Source organism: Camellia sinensis, chromosome 13, assembly GCF_055761805.1.
Source record: "Camellia sinensis isolate YWXY chromosome 13, ASM5576180v1, whole genome shotgun sequence".
NCBI lineage: Eukaryota > Viridiplantae > Streptophyta > Magnoliopsida > Ericales > Theaceae > Camellia > Camellia sinensis.
Window position 1 is genome coordinate 40,267,309 of NC_138973.1, and position 6,283 is coordinate 40,273,591.

Genomic DNA, 6,283 nt, shown 5'->3' on the forward strand with positions numbered 1-6,283 from the left:
TATCTTAAGTTGCATGGAACGCGCTCCTGATTGATTTTCTTTGTTCTTCCTCCATTCACGAGTCCAGCGTGGTTGCCGTGTGTTCACCCTTTGCATCTATTGCATCACATCTATTACATCGTATCTATTTTACTGTCTGGTCTAGGAGACCTTAAATCCTCCTGTCTAAGGAGACCTTAAATCCTACATCTTTATTCGCACTGTCTTGTGCACTCTCGGGTCTAGGAGACCTTAAATCCTCTAAAGGTGCAATTCCTTTGGTGTTTGTCGTGCCCGAACGACTTCCAGTGGTCTGGTATAGCCACCTGCCTGTGTTAGCAGTGAGTTCCTAGGAGATCAATTGAGACGGTGGAAACTAGAGCTCGAATGGCTCTTGCCTAGAACGCAAAGGTTTGGGATTTTCGAGACTAAAGTCTAGTTTAAATACCCAGGGGTATATCCTCGGCTTGAAATCTGTATGGCAGCCCCATAGATTGAGATAGCATATGTATACGCCTCAATTCTGGATACCGAATCAACCTAGTCTGTCACCCTGTTGGAGAATAGGTAAAGCTGCGACCATAGTCAAGGAGAAAAGTAGTACCTGCAGTTCAACGAGGAAGAAGCGAAAGATCCCCAGCGGCATGAGGTAAGTCATTGCCAATTACCCCTATAAAGTACCTTCACCTCTTAGCTATTACATTGCATTTTAGCCACTACATTACAGTGCATCGCATAAATCCTCAATTTTTAAACCGGCTTCGCATAGCGTATAAGTCCAATCATCAAAATCTTCCCGCATATCATTTTATCCTGCCCCTGAACTATGCTGGTTTGATTCCTTGCAAAGGGATACGTAGGTAGCCTGCGGGCGCAACCATTTATTTGTCTGTACTTTGTATGTTTGTCTAAGTTTTCGGCCTTGTCAAAAATGGGTCGTCTCTGGGCTTTGACATTCACTCCCGTCACTTCTTGACTTTCGAGTTCTGTCAAAGAGGGGCAACTGTAGACACCCCATTTTTGACCGACCTTAAGACTTAGACGTCACCGATTGAGCGCTCGGTGATATTGCATATTGTGCTCGTTCAGAAGTTTCAGAGTCTCGGCTGCGAGCCTTGCCTCCGGACTTTCGGACTCTTTCGTGTCTTGCCTCGGTTTGCGAACCAGGCTCTGTTTTCTCTGTTTTCTCTTTCCGAAGGAAGAGAGAGGTCTCGTAGATCATATCTCAGTGGCCATAGGCTACGTTTCGTGGTCGTAGGCCATTTTTCCCTTTTGGAGCCCGGTTTCCGATTTTTCGGAGCCGTTGGCCGTGTGCCTCGGTTCGGGACCACCTAACCACCTCCGTTTGCTCCAGTTTTTGGTATGCAACTTATTTCCTCCCTTTTGAGGGACACTGTGGCCCGAGAAACCAACTTCGTGGTCGAACGCCACCTCCGGTGCTTAACAGCCCTTTTTCGAGGCCCCGGGCCGTGTGTTTCGGTCCCCCGAACCTCCATCTTGCATCCGTTTTGGTTCATTTTTGGTGGAGACCTTACTTTCATGGTTAGGAAGCTTGTAGGAGGGTGGGAGGCCAGCAATTGTTCTGAAAAGCCAGCTTTATTTCTTCGTCGCTCTCCGTCGCCCGTTTTTCCTCACTTGAAAGCCAATGTTGACCACCCTTGGGCCGCTTTCTTTGACCCTAAGCCCCATATTTGTGTTGTACACACCTGGGAGGCCACCAATATTTGGTGGCCGACCAGCAATCATTCCTGACCCTTTTGAACCCCTCTAAAAAAGTTGGCTTTTCTCTCTCCTGGTTCACATTTTCTAGGTTTTGACCACATAATTGTGTTGTGCACACATGGGAGGCCACCTTTTTGAGGTGGCCGGCCAGCAATTGTGATTGACCCTTTTGAACCTTGGCCGGCCGGCCACCTGAACCTTCTAAACCTGGTCGGCCTGAACCCCCTCTCCAAGTGTGTTCCAGCTGTGCAATTTGTTTCTCCCTAGATTTTGTATCTGGGGGGCTGCCTTTTGGGGGGAAATTTGAATTGGTTTTCCCCCCCTTTTTCCCCCCATTTCTCCCCTCTTCTCCTCTATAAAACCAGCCCCTCAGCTCCTATTTTAAAGGTTAGAAAAATTGTTTTGAGCTTGGTATACACATCTCTCTCTATCCCTCTCATCCAAGCTTCAAAATACCTTGGTTCTTGGCCATTTCCACATCAACTCCTAGCCTATCAATCTGCACTCCATTCCAGCAACTTGAGGCTGCTTTCCAGAGGCGAAGAGCTCCCAAACTTGGCCCAAAAGTTGTTGAAGCTTGGTTCTACAAGGGTGAGTCCCATTTTCCCTCTTTCTTCCCTTGTTTTGCATGCTATCTAAGCCATACTTGCAAGCTTTTTTGGGCTCCGACCCAAACTGTAAATAGTCATATTTTGAGCCCCTTTTCATGGTTGATCAAGGACCTCCTGCTGTTTGAGGTCTCCTACTACCACTTGCCTCTTTATCTCTCTTCTAGGCCAATTTTTGCATAGTATTTTAGGCTTATTTGTGAGCTGTTTAGGACTTTTCCATAAACTGTGAAATATCTTGTTTTGAGCCCCTCTTCAACTTTGTTGAAGGGTTCTCCTCTGTTTGAGAACAGTAGATACCACTTGTCTCTTTACCCCTCTTTTAGGCCTTTTTTTGCATGATAGTTTGGCCTTATTTGTGATTATTTTCCTGGCTTGATATAAACTGTAAAGTTCCTTGTTTTGAGCCTCTATTCAAATTTGTTGAAGGGATCTTTGCCATTTGGGGCCAGCTGCTGTCCCTTGTGTTTAATCTCTCTTTTAGGGCCATTTTTGCATAATAGATTAGTCCTATTTGTGTTCATTTTTGAGACTTGTTATAAACTGGAAATATGCATGTTTTGGGACTATATTGCCTCTGTCTTCATGCTTCATGATCAAATAATGCATGCTTTGTATAGCTATAAGTCATTTCATGTGCCTAGTTTCGAGTTTCGGGGTTCATCTCATGCATCGGGTGCCATGTTTCCATGTTTCGGGGCTATTTTGTATCATATTTCAGCGCTGAAATTTTCATGTTTGCATACCATGTTTCATGCCTTGCCATGCTTTGGTAGAGTGGCATTTGTCGCCTTAGGTTCGGTCCTCGATTTGCGTGCATGTGAGCACGCATTTCGATAGTCCCATTTTCATCTCATGGCCACTGATGTGAGTGTGGCTGAGGTCCACTCATATTGGTGTAAGTCCATTGTGCATTGTGTATGCCATTTCATCTCATAGCATTGCGTATGCTAGGTTTTATGTTAGAGCATTGTGTATGCCATGTTACATCGTGCATTGTGTATGCCATTTCATAGCATTGTGTATGCTAGGTCGCATGCTAGATTGCATTCATGCATGTCATGCATATTGCATAGTGCTTGGGATAGGAGTTAGCCCAAGCACGGGAAACGAGGCATGTTTCGTACTCCGAGTGACGGAACGTGTCTCAATTCCTGGTCGCCGACACTCCGGATTATCCATGATGGAGTCTAGGTCTTGTTGTGTTTATACGAGCATTAATTTCATATTGAGTCGTGCAATTCAACTCCTCGACCATCATGCATTGAGATGCGTGATTGGTGGCACGAGGATCGAGGACTACACTCCCTGAAGAGTAGTCATGCATACATATGTGAAAATACTTTGCCATGCCCCTCTGTTGCTCTCTGTTGCAGCAAATCAGAAATCGACAGCCTTCCGAAGCTTGGCACGCATCCTGAGAACAATTACAAATAGAGGCAAACCGGGGCATCACAAGGGATTTTCCGGCAAAGGCACCCCGAGCATGCATTATCCATCATTTGGAACAAAGCTGAGGCGGTCCATGGATTTGCGTGCCAATTTACTACTTTCCTAGATTAATTTGTTAATTAATTAAGGTTTTGTAATCATTTATTCGGGACTGTATTATTTATTCATTTGGGACTGTATTATTCTTTCGGACCCTTTGCGCGAGGGCAATGTTGTAATAAGTGTGCGTGTGTGTGATGTATGTCTTCCAACCCCACATCTTTCTCCCTTTTATTTACCCGCTTATGATGGTTAGATTAGGGCATGTTTCAATTAGCATACAGTATGATAGCATGTTTGCAGTCATTCATCTGTTTTGCATACACCGGGCTCGGCGCATCATACTAACTGCATTGTATTTTCAATTCCAAGATTGAATACATGTTAGCTGTATCATTTCATATGCCATGTTTAGAATAGCCGAGCCTGCTATAGTTACATTCTTGCATGTGTTGCATTAGGCATTTCTGTATAGTTAGGATCATGCATGGATTTCTAATTAGCTTCTGTTTTGGCTTGGAGTACTCGGTAAGTTTTATGCTTTAGCATCCTTGTATGCGTGTAAGTGACTGCCATGATAGCATGCTTACCATGAGGCTATATGCTTATGTGATATACTTGCCTGAATGCCTGTGGGTGAATGTTGGGTTATTTGAATTGGAACAATTCGTTGACTGTGAGTTTTAAGCCCACTAGATAGTGGCAAAATCATGTTTTCTAAGCCCACCCGATGGTGGCAAATCCACGTCTTAGCCTACTTACGGGTAGCACCATCAAACCATTTTCAAATAAACAAACATGAAATGTTTTGTTCCAATTCAGGTGACCCAGTCTATACTTGTATGCTGTGCGCATCACATAGTAAATCTAGGCTAATAACCGGAATAAGAACGCATAATGTTTTCAAAACTAGATATCATGGTTAGTAGAGGCCGATCTTTGATCGGGCGAGCGGGGGTGCTCACGAAGTGACCTTCCCCAATCGTACCCAAGTTCCCGAGCCGAGGCAACTTTGGTGATGGCGGACACGTGGCCTTAGGCAACGAGTCAGGGTTTCCTAAATTTTCCAAAATAAAACATTTAGGTGGCGACTCTATATGTGGCAAAGCAGTCCATGTTTGGTACTTCTTTACAAAAATCTGTTTTCAAAAACGATTTGCCGTATTTGGACTCTTTGGTTCAGATTAAGAACCGTGACAATTCGAGGGTTCGAGCTGTAGTGAGCCCAAAACGAACAGAACGGGGCCTCATCCCTCCCGGGGCGTTCGGGGACGTCTACAGTTTCTGGCAACTCCGTTGGGGAGAGAACTTGACTCGAACTCATGATATCTTGCTTTGACTGCACTTACGTGTTTCTTTGCATTGCATTTGCATCGGTACGCCTAGGACACCGTGTTTGCCATCTGCTATTCGTGAACGGTTTGCCGGAGGCTTGTCTTGTCAAGGCATGACCATAAGGCTGACCGGTTGTGGGCTCTGCTAGTACGGGAACACAAACCCCGATTTTACCGGGGCACCCTTTTGACCATTCGACCTAGTACATATTCGGAATCCGTATTGACCATTCCAAACTAGGACAGGTTGCTTACCCGATAGGTTGTTTGAAACCGCTGCGTGCGTAGTGAAACCCTAGCTCCTAACAAAATAGGACAGGGAAACCCTACCCCAACATAGGGGTGTTTTGGCTCTCACTTGATTGTTATGTGCTTTTAGAGTGCGTCTCTATAGGAATGCATGTATCAGTCTACAAGTTTGGGCATCAGGCCTGCGGGCACCAGGTTAGTAGTTTGGGCATCAGGCCTGTGGGCACCAGTTTAGTTGTTTGGGCATCAGGTCTGCGGACACCAGTTCAGTACTTTGGGATTCAGTTCACCTGAGGGTATCAGTTTACAGGTAGAATTTTGGGCAGAATTTTGTAGGGAGCGCAGTCATTCAGCTTTGCTCATGATGATTCTGGTGAAATCAGGCTGAGATGCTGTCTGTTTTCTCTTTTGCTAGGTAGTCCTGGAACTATAGCTTCAGAAGGCTTCGATATCCCCCGGGTACCTTGGACTAGTGCTGATAGACTTTGTTAGGTCAAAAATTCAATTCAAGGGCAATCAGTGTTCCTTTGCCAGAGGCAGGGTAAAAGGGCCAATCAGGCACAGATCACCAGTTCAGCAGTTACCAGATCAGTGGCCCTTATCCACCCCACCAGTGAATAGTCAGGCTGAGGCCTCAGTTTTTATCACATAAATAGATATACCAGTCAGTCAGCTGGAACAACAGAACATGGCAGGAATGGAGGAAATGATGCGTCAACTCCAAGAAAGTATGAAAATCATGTAGCAGGACGCTGTTCGTTAAGCCGAATTTGCCAAACAACAGGCCGAGGTCATGGCTCAACAAGCAGAGTTGATCGCCAGGTTACAACAGCAAATCGGAGCATCTGTTTCCCATCAAGCTTCCCCCCACCGGTAGATTCAATACCCGGGGAGACGCCA